Source organism: Somniosus microcephalus, chromosome 10 (genome assembly GCF_052327205.1).
Source record: "Somniosus microcephalus isolate GS21.2 chromosome 10, FLI_Smic_1.0, whole genome shotgun sequence".
Classification (NCBI taxonomy): domain Eukaryota; kingdom Metazoa; phylum Chordata; class Chondrichthyes; order Squaliformes; family Somniosidae; genus Somniosus; species Somniosus microcephalus.
Window position 1 is genome coordinate 155,480,955 of NC_140996.1, and position 13,649 is coordinate 155,494,603.

The window sequence follows — 13,649 nt, forward strand, 5'->3', positions numbered from 1 at the left end:
TGGTAAAAGTCTGTGTATATGCAGATAAAGATGAGATGGTCAGAGACTGCATCGTGTTTGGAATACATTGAGCTAAAGTGAGAGATAAACTTTTGAATGTTGGGTCCGGGCTAATGCTGGACAAAGCTATAGACATAGCTAGATCGCACGAGATAGCCCAAGCACAGTTGAAAACCATAACCGGCGCCATGAACAGCTCGAGTTAACAGACAGTGCACGCAGCTAATAGACACACACCAAAGAACACCGCCCAGAGAGCATGTTTCAGAACAGAAAGAACAGCGAGAGTTCTAAAAATGGGCGACACAGACATAAAACGCTTCAAAAACTGTGGATATTGTGGAAACAACTGGCATGGAGAAAAGGAGTACTGCCCTGCCAAAGGAAGGCAATGTACTAAATGTAGTAAACGGAACCACTTTGCTAAAGTTTGCAGGACTGTTTTCGGAAAACAGTACATACAATGAGTGACAGCCAAATGCCAGATAGAGAGCCAAATGCAGAGGAACTGTTTATTGATTCTGTGTCACAGAAAAAACAGATTTCAGGGACTGAGCAAGCCTATGCCAATATTCAGATAGGAAAACAGGGCAAAGAGCTTAAGTTTAAACTAGACACTGGATCTCAGGTTAACGTAATTCCTCTGAGTGAGTATCACAGCTTGAAGGATGAGTGTGAGCTACAGCCCACCTCACGCAGACTGACCAGCTATGGGGGTGAGCAGCTCATTGTAAAAGGCACATGCGTGATGAAATGCAAGTACAAAGAAAGCGACATGATGTTGAACTTTTACATTATTGACACTCGAGTACCTCCAGTGCTAGATCTAAAGGCATGTTTAGACATGGACCTCATCAAGCTAGTGCTATCATTGACAGCACCAGTTGAGAAGCAGACAGTCATGGAGGAGTTTGCTGACGTTTTCAAAGGAATCGGACTATTCTCAGGTGAATGCACTATTCACCTTGACCCAGCAGTAACCCCTGTGGTTTGCCCACTGAGAAGGATACCCCTTGATCTACGTAGTCAGCTGAAGGAGGAGCTGCAGAGCATGGAGAATACAGAAATCATCATCTGGGAAACAGAACCGACAGAGTGGGTCAACGCGTTAGTAGTGGTTGAGAAACCACGTACAGGCAAGCTCAGAGTCTGTCTCGAACCCAGAGATTTGAACAAGGCTATCAAACGCCCTCACTACCCTCTACCAACACTAGATGACATCACACCCAAGCTAGTGGGAGCACGTTACTTCAGTGTAATGGACGCACGATCAGGATACTGGAAGAGTCATCTAAACTAACAACGTTCAACACACCATTTGGACGCTACCGATTTCTGCATTTACCATTTGGTCTTATCTCAGCTCAGGATGAATTCCAGCGGAAGACTGATGAAACCTATGAAGGCCTCGACGGAGTAGTCGCAATTGTAGATGACATCCTCATCTATGGCAGGAGTAGAGAGGAACATGACAGGAACCTCCGTGCGATGCTACAAAGATCACGGGAGAAAGGTATCTGGCTCAATTCCGAGAAAAGTATAATCGGATCCACCGAGATCAGTTATTTCGGGCATCGCCTCTCAACTGATGGCATTAAGCCGGATCCAGAGAAAATCTTCGCCATCAAGAAGATGGAGCCGCCGAAGAACCGTGCAGAGCTAGAGACAGTACTAGGCATGGTTAACTACTTAGCCAAGTTTGCCCCGAGCCTCTCTGAAATCAACGCACCCATGCGTCAGTTGCTCAAACAATCCAATGAGTTCCTGTGGGACAAACCACATGACACAGCATTTCAGAAAATGAAAGACCTAATCACCAGAGAACCAGGACCAGTTCTTGCCTACTTCGACCCCAACAAAGAGCTCAGACTACAAGTGGACGCGTCAAAGTACAGACTAGGCGCAGTATTACTGCAAGAAGGAAAGCCCATCGGCTACGCATCCAGATCTCTCTCAGACAGTGAAATCAACTATGCTCAAATCGAGAAAGAGCTATATGCAATTCTGTTTGGATGCAAGCGTTTCCACCAGTACGTCTATGGCCGACAGGTCATTGTGGAATCCGACCACAAGCCCCTCGAGTCAATCATGAGGAAACCACTAGCCGCAGCCCCACCAAGGCTACAGGGAATGATCCTTCAGCTACAGAAGTACGACTTCACAATCATTCACCATCCAGGCAAAGACATTCCTGTCGCAGACACGCTCTCCAGAAAGTCTCTTAGCTACCAGGACAGCAGCCTCAGAGAAGGCATGGATGTGCAGGTACACATGGTATACAACAGCTTACCTGTGAGTGACTCAAAACTGAAGGAGATCCGAGCAGCAACAGAGAAAGATGCACAACTCACACTGCTGAGCAAAGTCATACATGAAGGATGGCCTGAGGAAAGGAGGAAATGCCCTCAGAGCATATCTGAATTCTGGAACCACAGAGACGAACTGTCACAAATCAACGGAATCGTCTTCAAAGGGGAGAAAATCATCATTCCTATCAGTCTCAGGGAAGAGATGTTGACAAAAATTCATGCTGGACATATGGGCATGGAAAAATGCAAACAAAGAGCACGTGACATTATGTTTTGGCACGGAATGTGCAAACACATTGAGGACATTGTTGGAAAATATTCCATTTGTCTAGAACACCACCCATCAAATGTCAAAGAGCCCATGATACCTCACCATATCCCAGACAGGCCCTGGCAGGTCATGCATGCAAAACGTGTACAGAGACAGCAACACCAAAAGAGATACTATGACAGGTCAGCTAGACTACTGCCGCCGCTGCACAATGGAGAATCCGTCAGAATCCAGGAGCATGGCTACTGGAAGCCTGCAGTCGTCATCCAGCCAGCTGACACTGAGCGATCGTATCACATCCGCACCCCAGAAGGACAGGTGTACCGCCGCAATCGCAGGCACCTCCTGAACACCAAAGAACAACACCGTCATTCCGATGAGAGGTCAAGCCTAGAGTTGTGAACTGCCAAAGGGTGTAGGCGGATCGCTGCCCTAAAAAAACTACATCGTTATTGAAACGTTGAGATGTTTTCAGTGCTAGTTAAATGTTGAGTTTACTTATATGTTTATGCTACCGAGAACATTAGGTAGAAGGTTTAAAAGTAATGCATAACATTTTTCTTTTAAAAGAAAGGGGATGTAACATTTGCATACTGAATTATCATTGGCCCACAGGCATCTGTAATGAATACCAATTATATTCACATGTGATCACATACTGAGTTATCATTGGCCTGCAGGCATCTGTAAGGACTGCTATTGTTTAGAAGACCCAGGGGTCCTAACTCCATCTTGTCCACACGGTGCTGTACTGCTGTGAGTCAGATCAGACCTGATGCTTCATTAAGATAGTTTAAACTGTAAAACTCCGTTGTCCTGCGATTTATTATTTTTGTACAAAGTGTGCAAAACAAGACAGTGGCGATGTCAGCACCTCTTAAAAGGACACAAACATCTTTCAGGTAAGCTTGGATTTAAGTTTTTGGACTGGGTTTTTTAAATTTTATTTAAGTAATGGCTTGCTGTAATAGATGTTAAAAGTTTTTTAAGTGTGTAGGGAGTGCTGCTGGATGCTTGTAAGGCCTCGGATGGTAAAGGAAGGCCTCTGAGAAGGCAGAAAATGCTACAAAAACTCAGCAGGTCAGGCAACATTTGTGGAGAGAGTAACAGAGTTCACATCTCAGGTCAAGATGCTGCCTGACCAGCTGAGTATTTCCAGCATTTTATGCTGTCATTTCAGATTTACAGCATCTGCTCGCAGAGGGAATTGAAAGATACAGAAGTGGAAGAAGAGGAGGAAGCAGTAGAAGAGGAGGAAGCAGAGGAGGAAGCAGAGGAAGGATGCAACCCAGTCAGTCCCTTTCTGGCCGGGATGTTCGAGATGGAATCATCTGCCTGTGGTACCAGTGACCGCAACCCCAATTCCGCTTTCAACATTTGTCCCACACCTTACCTTCCCTCTGTTACTGACCATCACAGCCTCCTCTTGGCCACAATGCTGAAATAAAAGCCACCACAAAGCAAACCTTCCAATCCAACTTTATACATCTATCCATCCAATATGACATCAAGAAATCAACTCATCACCCTTATGCATTCCCTTAGTGACTGTCTTGTGTGTGCCATTGCCTATCCTAATGATGTCATGCAGTGCTACTCCAGTGGCTGCAGCATGGCTGGTGGAAGGCTGCTGACTTTCAGTGGGGGACACTGCAAATGGCCTTGCTGGTCGGCCTTGAGGAGCTGGTGGCTGGAAGTGTGAAATCAAGTGATGGTGTTTCTTCTTCTTCTTTGTCTTCTTCACTCTCCTCTCCCTCTTCTTGGTCAACTACTGGTTGGGCAGGCTGTAATTCTTGGGTGTGTAAAATGAGGAAGGCACAAGAATGCAGTTGCGGTGAGGGGAGAGTGGGAAAGCAAGAAGTGCATGCGAGAAGGAGGATAACGTATTAAGATACCAGCAGCTTGTATACTTTCAGCCTCGCTGCTGGCCAGGGGCTCAGCCATGCCCCTACCAAGAATGGCCTGCACCGTCTCCTCCAAGGGGTTGAGGTGAGGCTAGGAATGGGAGCTGTGCCTCGTGATTGATACAGATTGTTGGTAGGTAACTGATGGGGGGTGGTGGAGTCATGCATCAAGCAGTGTGTGAGGCTAGTGATGCTCTTGGTAAAAGATGGCTTTTGAAGATGCATTCACTGACCTTGACCAGTGGTCTGAGGTCATGAAGCTTCTTTGAGCACTGGAGCCAGGTGGTGGGGGTGACAGTGCTGGCTGTGATGGCCTCAGTGATGTGGTCCCACATCATTCTTTCAGGAGGGCCTCCTGGCCCTGTGGGTAGAGGACCTCACTTGCAGTGTTGACCCCCTGTACAAAGCTGGAGTGCTGCGAACGAGACCCTGGGGGCCCTTTCCCTGGCTTGTTGTGTCATTTGTGTTGGTGCTGAAGCACTTTTACCATTTTTTTAGGTATGGAAGACAATTCAACTTTAAGAGCTGAAGACTGCCATTTGGGAATTATTTTTAATGTTTTATTTTTTTTTGAAAGTCAGTTAGAGCTGAAAAATTCATTTTTTCACTTGATTTAAATTTTTATTAGTTCTGAATGCATTGCCCCTTTAATTGCCCACAATACCTTGCAAACTCCGCAGCCTCGCTCCCAGAGGCTGTAAGAGGCAGCAATGCCGACTGTGGATGGGAACTTTGGGTCGGCGGCCTCCATTAATGCCACCAGGAGGGCATTGCATGTTAAGTGATCACTGCTCTCCACATCGCCAACCTCCAGAGGCAATTTTTCAATGGTAGCGCTGCGGCCATTTTTGCCAGCCGTTAACTCGAGTTGCCAGTGACACGGGCAATTCTGTAGGCGCACACAAATTTTTCCCCCCCGTGAGTTTATCTAGGGAGCAGCTAAGCCGTACAGACCAGAAAGTCTCAGATTCAATACCCAGTCAATGCTGAGTTTGCTGATCACAAGGAACAGCAGAATATCAGCACCCAAGTTAGAAAAGCAAAATTGACCAGGGATCCTGCTCTCAGGGACTACCCAGTGACCCAACTGTGGATGCCAGGTGTGGACAGGAGCAGGCTGAACTGTGCTGCACCTCATGATAAATAGCCTACGGATACTTAGCATCGAGGCTGACACATGAATAATGGTGAGATATCAGAGGCATCCATGAGAAAAGGGGAGGAGAGAAAACTGGTGAGGAAAAAAAGTAATTTGCAATAAATATAAAATAACAGGAGATGTGATATTCTAAGATCTTTAAAAAGAACACTTTGGAGAAGGAAAGAAAGTTGCCCATTGAAAGGAAATGCAAACCAAAAACCATATTGAATCAAAAAGGTATAAGAGTGACCAGTAAGAATCAACTGTACTTACAATTAGGACACAATCAGCTTGTGTTTATTGGTTGCCCCTCAATGTTGGCATCGCTGGTGTCTCGAAAGTTCTAAGAAGAGAAAACATTTTAGTGAAAATGCTGCTAATTATACCACTGAATTTAATTGTTGTAGCTAAGAAGTCAATAGATATTATTTTGTCTTATTAATTATATTTTGATGATTTTTTTTGAGTTCGTTAAGAAATGTTAACAATGAGGAATACAACACTTTCTCATTTTGTACACTGACTACCAGCATCAAGCATACCTAGGTCAGGTATAGAATGGTTAACTATTAAGGGAAATTCCCACTACTGAGCTCTATCGATGTAAAGGGTCCAGCCTTGGAAAACCATCCCTGCTATACCAAAATTACACTTCCATTCTCCATCAGTCGTCTCACCTCTATGTGTGGATAATTTAGTATGCGATTAGGGGCGGGTTGTGTCATGTGATCCATATGATAATTTATTTTCGTGATGTTGGTTGAAGGATAAATATTGACCAGGACACTACGGTGAGCACTTTCTTCTTTTTCTTTGAATAGTGCCATGGGATCTTTTACATCCAACTGAGAGGGCAGGCTTGGTTTAATGACTCATCAGATCAGTACTGTATTGAGGTGTCAGCCTAGATTATGTGCTCACATTTCTGGAGTGGGGCTTGAACCCATAATCTTCTGACTCAGAGGCAAGAGTGCTACCATTGAGCTGAAGCTAACACCGTTTAGCACATAAGATCATAAGAAATAGGAGCAGGAGTAGGCCATATGACCCCTCGAGCCTGCTCCTCCATTCAATAAGATCATGGCTGAACTTCTACATGAACTCGACTTTCCCGCCCTATCACCATATTCCTTGATTTCCTTAGTGCCCAAAAATCTATCGACATAACTCTTGAATATACTCAGCAACTGAGCATCCACAGCCTTCTGGGGTAGAGAATTCCAAAGATTCACAGCCCTCTCAGAGAAGAAATTTCTCTTCATCTCAGTCCTAAATGGCCAACCCCTTATCCTGAGCCTATGACTCCTGCCAAGGGAAACAGCCTCGCAGCATCTACCTCCAAGAATTTTATACGTTTCAATGAGATCACCTCTCATTCTTCTAAACTACAGAGAATATGGGCTATTCTATGCAATTTCTCCTCAAAGGACATCCCAGGAATCAATCTAGTGAACCTTTGTTGCACCCCCTCTAAGTTAAGTATATCCTCTTTAGGTAAGGAGACCAAACTGTACACAGTTCCCCAGGTGTGGTCTCACCAAGGCCCTATATAATTACAGTCAGACTTCCTTACTCATATACTCCAACCCCCTTGCAATAAAGGCTAACATACCATTTGCCTTCCTAATTGCTTGCTGTACCTGCATGTTAACTTTCTGTGATTCATGTACAAGGGCACCCAAATCCCTCTGAATACCAACATTTACTAGAATCTCACCTTTTAAACAATATTCTGCTTATCCATTTTTCCTACCAAAGTGGATAATTTCACACTTCCCCACATTATTCTCCATCTGTCACCTTCTTGCCCTTAACCTGCCTCTATCCCTTTGCAGCCTCTTTACATCCTCCTCACAGCTTACTTTCCCACCTAGCTTTCTATTGTCAGCAAACTTGGATATATTACACTCGGTCCCTTCCTCTAAGTCATTGATATAAATTGTAAATAGCTGATGCTCAAGCTCGGATCCTTGCGGCACTCCAGTAGTTATACCCTGCCATCCCAAAAAATTACCCGTTTATTCCTACTCTGTTTTCTGTCTGTTAACCAATCCTCAATCCATGCTAATATATTAATCTCAATCCTATGAGCCCTTATCTTGTGTAACAACCTTTTATGTGGCACCTTATTGAATGCCTTCTGAAAATCCAAATATACTACATCCACTGGTTCTCCCTTATCCACCTTGCAAGTTACACCCTCAAAAACACTAACAAATTTGTCAAAGACAATTTCCCTTTCATAAAACCGTGTTGACTCTGCCTAATCATATTATGATATTCCAAGTGCCCTGTTACCACATCCTTAATAATAGATTCTAGCATTTTCCCTAGTACAGATGTCAGGTTAACTGGCCTATAGTTTCATGTTTTCTCTCTCTCCCTCCTATCTTAAACAGCAGGTTTACATTTGCTACCTTCCAATCCACAGGAACTGTTCTAGAATCTAGGGAATTTTGGAAGATCAGAAGGGGAGAAAGTTCCAGATTTGCACTACCCTTTGTGTGAAAAAGTGCTTCCTGATTTCACTTCTAAATGGCCTGCTATGATTTTAAGATTATGCTCCCGTGTCCTGGATTTCACCACCAGAGAACATAGTTTCTCTATATCTACCCTATCATATCCCTTCATCATTCGAAAGACCTCAATTAGATCTCCCCTCATCTTTCTAAATACAACTGGAATACAAGCCAGGTTTATGTAACCTATCCTGATAATTTAATCTTTCAAGCCCTAATCTAATTCTCCTGACTCTGTGTTGTATCCCCTTCTTGAGGTGTGGTGCCCAAAACTGAATGCAGTACTTCAGGAAAAAAAATCATCTGAAGAAAATTAAGTACAATCACTTACTCCAGACTCCAGACTGATATAGGGGCAATATTACAATGTTTGGTGCCCATAGCATTGTGGCACATTATGAGGCACTGAATTCTAAGCCATCCTCAGTGTGCAATGTGCATGGCACCCGCCAAGCATTATTGAAGTGACTGTGATGCTGAGATCCTGTGCACTTGCTCATTAAGGGGCCATATTTTATTTAAGTTAGAGGATGCCCAAAATGCGTTGTGTTCCAGATGTTCACCACTCACGAAAAGCCCTTTCCTTTATGTTGGGTCCTTTGTCTCACAGGGAACTGTTGTCTGCCACCCCAACCACCCTTGCCGCCGCACCCCCTCCCCACCCCCACCCCCAGCCCCCGCCACCTGCTGTGGGTAGCTGCTGTTTTTATTTCCATCAATTTCAGTACTTCTTCACTGCTTCGCTGTTTAGCTGTTTTGACATTTACTATCACCCTTTTAAAGTAGCACTCCATCTGATATCTATGCCTGTTTCCCCAGGAATATTTCATTATCTGGGTATCCCTTTGCATTTGCAGGTGGAGAAGGAGGTATGCCAGCCTGGTGTGTTTGCATCTTAGTTGCTCAATTAGAGCCTGTCACCACCCATAAGTACAGGGTCAGACAACTTGGACATGTGGAGAAGACTATCATTTCCAAAGAGGATGGCACAGAACTGTAACACTCTTGCAGCCAAACCTGGGAATTGGATCCAGGATAGGGACACATTTTTTAGTAGTTGTCACGGTAATCTATGGCACTGAGGGGGCGAAATTCACCTCCTTTGCGCCCAGTCGGTGCTAATGGGGCGCAAAGGGCTTATCAGCCAGGTGGGGGCGCTAATAGCGCCTGCTGAGAAATTCGCTTGTTGGAAGAGAGTAGTAAAAGTAAGCATTGGTCTCTTGGGAGCTGAGACAGGAGAAATTATAATGAGGAATTAGAAACTGGCAGAGATTTTAAACAAGTATTTTGTATCTGTCTTTACAGTAGAAGACACAAAAAGCATACCAAAAATAATGGGGAACAAGGGGATTAATTAGAATGAGAAACTTAAAGTAATTAAGATCAGTAGTTAAAAAGTACTTGAGAAACTAATGGGACTAAAAGCCAACAAATGCCCTGGACCTAATGGCCTACATCCTAGGGTTCTAAAAGAGGTGGCTCCAGAGATAGTGGATGAATTGGTTGTGATCTTCCAAAATTCCCTAGATTCTAGAATGGTCCCAATGGATTGGAAGGTAGCAAATGTAACCCCACTATTCATGAAAGGAAGGAGAGAGAAAACAGGGAACAACAGGCCAGTTATTGGGAAAATGCCAGAATCCATTATTAAGGAAGTGGTAACAGGGCATTTAGAAAATAATATGATTCGGCAGAGTCAACATGGTTTTATGAAAGGGAAATCGTGTTTGACAAATTTATTAGAGTTTTCTGAGGATGTACCTAGCAGGGTAGATAAAGGGGAACCAGTGGATGTAATATATTTGGATTTCAAAAAAACATTCGATAAGGTGTCACATAAAAGTTATCTTGTAATGCAAGATAAGGGCTCAAGGGGTTGGGGGTAATATATTAGCATGGACAGAGGATTGGTTAACGGGCAGAAAACAGAGAGTAGGGATAAACAACTCATAATCAGGTTGGCAGGCTATAACTTGTAGTGTGCCGCAAGGATCAGGCGTGTGGACCTCAGCTATTTACAATTTATATTAATGACTTAGGTGAAGGGACCGAGTGTAATGTATCCAAGTTTGCTGACGATACAAAGTTAGGTGGGATAGTAAGCTGTGAGTAGGACACAAAGAGACTGCAAAGGGATATAGACAGGATAAGTGAGTGGGCAATAAGGTGGCAGTATAATGTGGGGAAATGTGAGATTATTCACTTTGGTAGGAAGAATAGAAAAACAGAATATTTTTTAAATGGTGAGAAACTATTAAATATTGGTGTTGAGAGAGATTTAGGTGTCCTCGTACAGGAAACACAAAGAGTTAACATGCAGGTATAGCAAACAATTAGGAAGGCAAATGGCATTTTGGCCTTTATTCCAAGGGGGTTGGAGTACAAGAGTAATGAAATCTTGTTACAATTGTACAGGGCTTTGGTGAGACCACCCCTGTAGTACTGTGCACAGTTTTGGTCTCCTTATCTGAGGAAGGAGATACTTGCCTTAGAGACGGTGCAACGAAGGTTCATTAGATTGATTCCTAGGATGAGAGGGTTGTCCGCTGAGGAGAGAGTGAGTAGATTAGACCTATACTCATTGGAGTTTAGAAGAATGAGAGGTGATCTCATTGAAACATATAGGGGGAAAAATTCGGTATCAACCATTTTGGGGTGCTAACATTGCCAGGGCGCTAACTTTAGCAACCGATGCTAACTTTAGTACTGGCAACCACAAAATTGAGTTTTAGCACCCCAAGATGGAAGTGGAATGCTAAATCAAGCGCTCCACCTCCATCTTAGGGCGCTAATGTCGGAGAGCGGGGCGGATACTTCAGCAGCGCTGCACATTGGGCCGTGCAGCGCCGCTGTGTTCAACGGCTCCTTCCCTCCCTTAAAGGGAAGGGTTATCGCTGCAGGCTCTGCAATTTAAAAAGTACCTACCTGGACCAGCAAGGCAGCCGCGATCTCGCGCAGAGTGCCGGGCTGATCGATTGTGGGCAGGAACCCGCGAAAAAAACTAGAACAGGAAAGGTAAGTTTTTTTTCCACTTACCTCGGCCACCTCGCCTTTAATCATTGCCCCCGAAGCGGCCGACCGCCCGATGCACGCCTCCTGCAGCTGTCGGTGTTTTCGACCAGCGCTACTGCAGGAGGCAGAAGTCAATTTCGGGTCTGGGGTGCAACCAGGGCGATGTGCACGGTGATGATGTCATGATCTCCAGGCAAAGGAGATCGGGGTGCAACGCCATATCGCCGTTGCAAAACTCCTGCCGAATATGGCGGGAGTCGATGTCAGCGTCGTGCCTGGTTGCAAAGCCATTTGTGCCCCATTAGCACTCCCGGGGCACTAACTGGAGGCGCAAAGGCACTCAATTTCACCCCCAGAAGATTCTGAGGGGGATTGACAGAGCAGATGCTGAGAGTTTGTTTCCCCTGGCTGGAGAGTCTTGAACTAGGGGGCATAGTCTCAGGATAAGGGGTCGACCATTTAGGACTGAGATGAGGAGGAACTTCTTCACTCAGAGGGTTGTGAATCTTTGTAATTCTCTGCCCCAGAGGGCTGTGGATTCTGAGTCGTTGAGTATATTCAAGGCTGAGATAGATACATTTTTGGACTCTAGGGGAATCAAGGGATATGGAGATCGGGCGGGAAGGTGGAGTTGAGGTCGAAGATCAGTCATGATCTTATTGAATGGCGGAACAGGCTCGAGGTGCTGTATGGCCTACTCCTGCTTTTAATTCATATGTTCTTATGTAACTTCAGCTCTTCCGCAGTAATTACGCTGTTATCAAATTCCCCACTAAAAGTTAGACCCAAAGGGATTAGGTGTAACTGGGGTTTTAACAGCGTATTGACTGCTGAATAAAGGTTAAGGGCCTAAAAAACTAATTTAAATTTTGTGCAGTGTGAAATTTGTCCATTTTAATAAAAAATAAAAATTTTAAGAAACTTAAAAAAAAATTATTTAAGTTTGTCCATTCTTTATTTCAGGTTTGTCTTTTCCCCATGTGAGAGCCCCAATCATTGTGTTGCTCGCTCTAACATTTTTAAAATGTTAGAATTTTAAGAGCTTACTCACTTCCTTGTTCACTGTCTGTGAGAATTCTACCTTTAGATTGGCTGCTCAGACAGCCTGTTGACGTCGCAGCAGCTCGCACAAGGGCATCCCCACTATACTTTGTTGATTTGAATTGAGTGTCGGAAAACCCGAAGTTCTTAATCGCGAGATCTTTGTGCGAAGCGAACATCAGGGCCAGCGAAGGCCTTTGCTTCGCCGCTGACCACAAATTCCAGGCCAATATTTGCCACGAATACAGATTTTTAATTCAATATTTTGTTTAGTCTCTGCAGGTTTTGAAAGATATATTTGCTGAATGTGTTTGAAGAATTTGGCTCCTGTCTCCCTGCAATTCCAGCTCTGCACTTCGCCTTCATGTCTCGCACTCTGGCTGTCGCTGACCGCCAGCTGTTACCAGCTGCCACTGGTTGCCCGGCTGCTTTATGCACCACCCCTCCAACCCACCCACCCATTTATTAGTGAAATACTAATAAAATATAAGCAAGTGGCCAGTCTGATGGTGCTATGTTTTTGTCAGACAGTAGTAATTGCCTGCGTGACATGCGTGATAAAGGAATTTTAAAACTAAAAATGGCTAAAAAATGAATGTGAAAGGAATTGGAAGAAGTAAATTATCCTCCCTCTCCCCCCGTTAACAACTGCTGAGGAAGGGGGTGATGCTTCGCACCACCAAGCAGAAGGGAGACTTACACACAGTTCAAGCCACAGTGGTTTGAATCCAGAATGAGTATTCACGATGCCCAGTGAAACCTGCATCCCTTCACACGTTTGTGATATTCTAAATCTTGGCAAAATCCACAGGAAATAGCCACATTTTTATTTGAGTCTGACAAAAGGTGTAGATACTGGCTGCATTCTATTAGATTTAAGCTGAGCACAGAGTCTGAATGGGTGTAAAGAAGCTCAAACTTCAGACACATCTGAATTGCATGCAGTGTAATAATTCACTGTAATGTCCTACGCTGCTTTATTGTATTCCTGTCCATTAGCCACTGACTGAAGCATCTTCTTAAAAGTCTCACCGAAGCAGTTGCTTGACAGGTTTTTTTTTAAAGGTTTCAGTTTTCTGAAGCTGGCCAGTAAAGGATTAAAGGGTATCACCATATGTGGGGAATACGGCTGTGATGTGGAGGCTGATGTATTTAGTTTCTGCCCCTGGAGGGGTTTGCAGGCAGAAAGGTTACTCAACTGTTGTATCATCTAGTTGGCAGTTTCTGTTCATCCAGGAGTCAGAGCACAGCCAGCCTGTCTGATCGGACGAAGCAGGCAATGGAAGAGGCCTGAAATGTGCTAAGCAGCAACCTTTACTTCACACAGCAAAAAGGCAGCATTTTAAAAGATTTTTGGGGGGCTTTAGATGATGTTGAGCGAGTTAATGAGAAAAAAAACTAATACCACCTCATTTTCTTTTTATAAAAAAGTCAGTTAAATGTACCCTGGAG

The 13,649-nt window shown here is 44.3% G+C and overlaps 1 protein-coding gene across 3 annotated transcripts in view; it reads right to left on the minus strand.

The window, feature by feature from the left end:
- The window catches only part of LOC147111781 (beta-galactoside alpha-2,6-sialyltransferase 2-like), a 245,835-nt gene that overhangs the window by 141,943 nt on the left and 90,243 nt on the right, over positions 1 to 13,649 (minus strand). For all 3 annotated transcript variants that reach the window (XM_085999005.1, XM_085999007.1, XM_085999006.1), the window contains exon 3: positions 5,899 to 5,968. The gene's annotated coding sequence lies outside the window, so the exon portion shown is untranslated. The remainder of the gene's footprint in view (positions 1 to 5,898; positions 5,969 to 13,649) is intronic.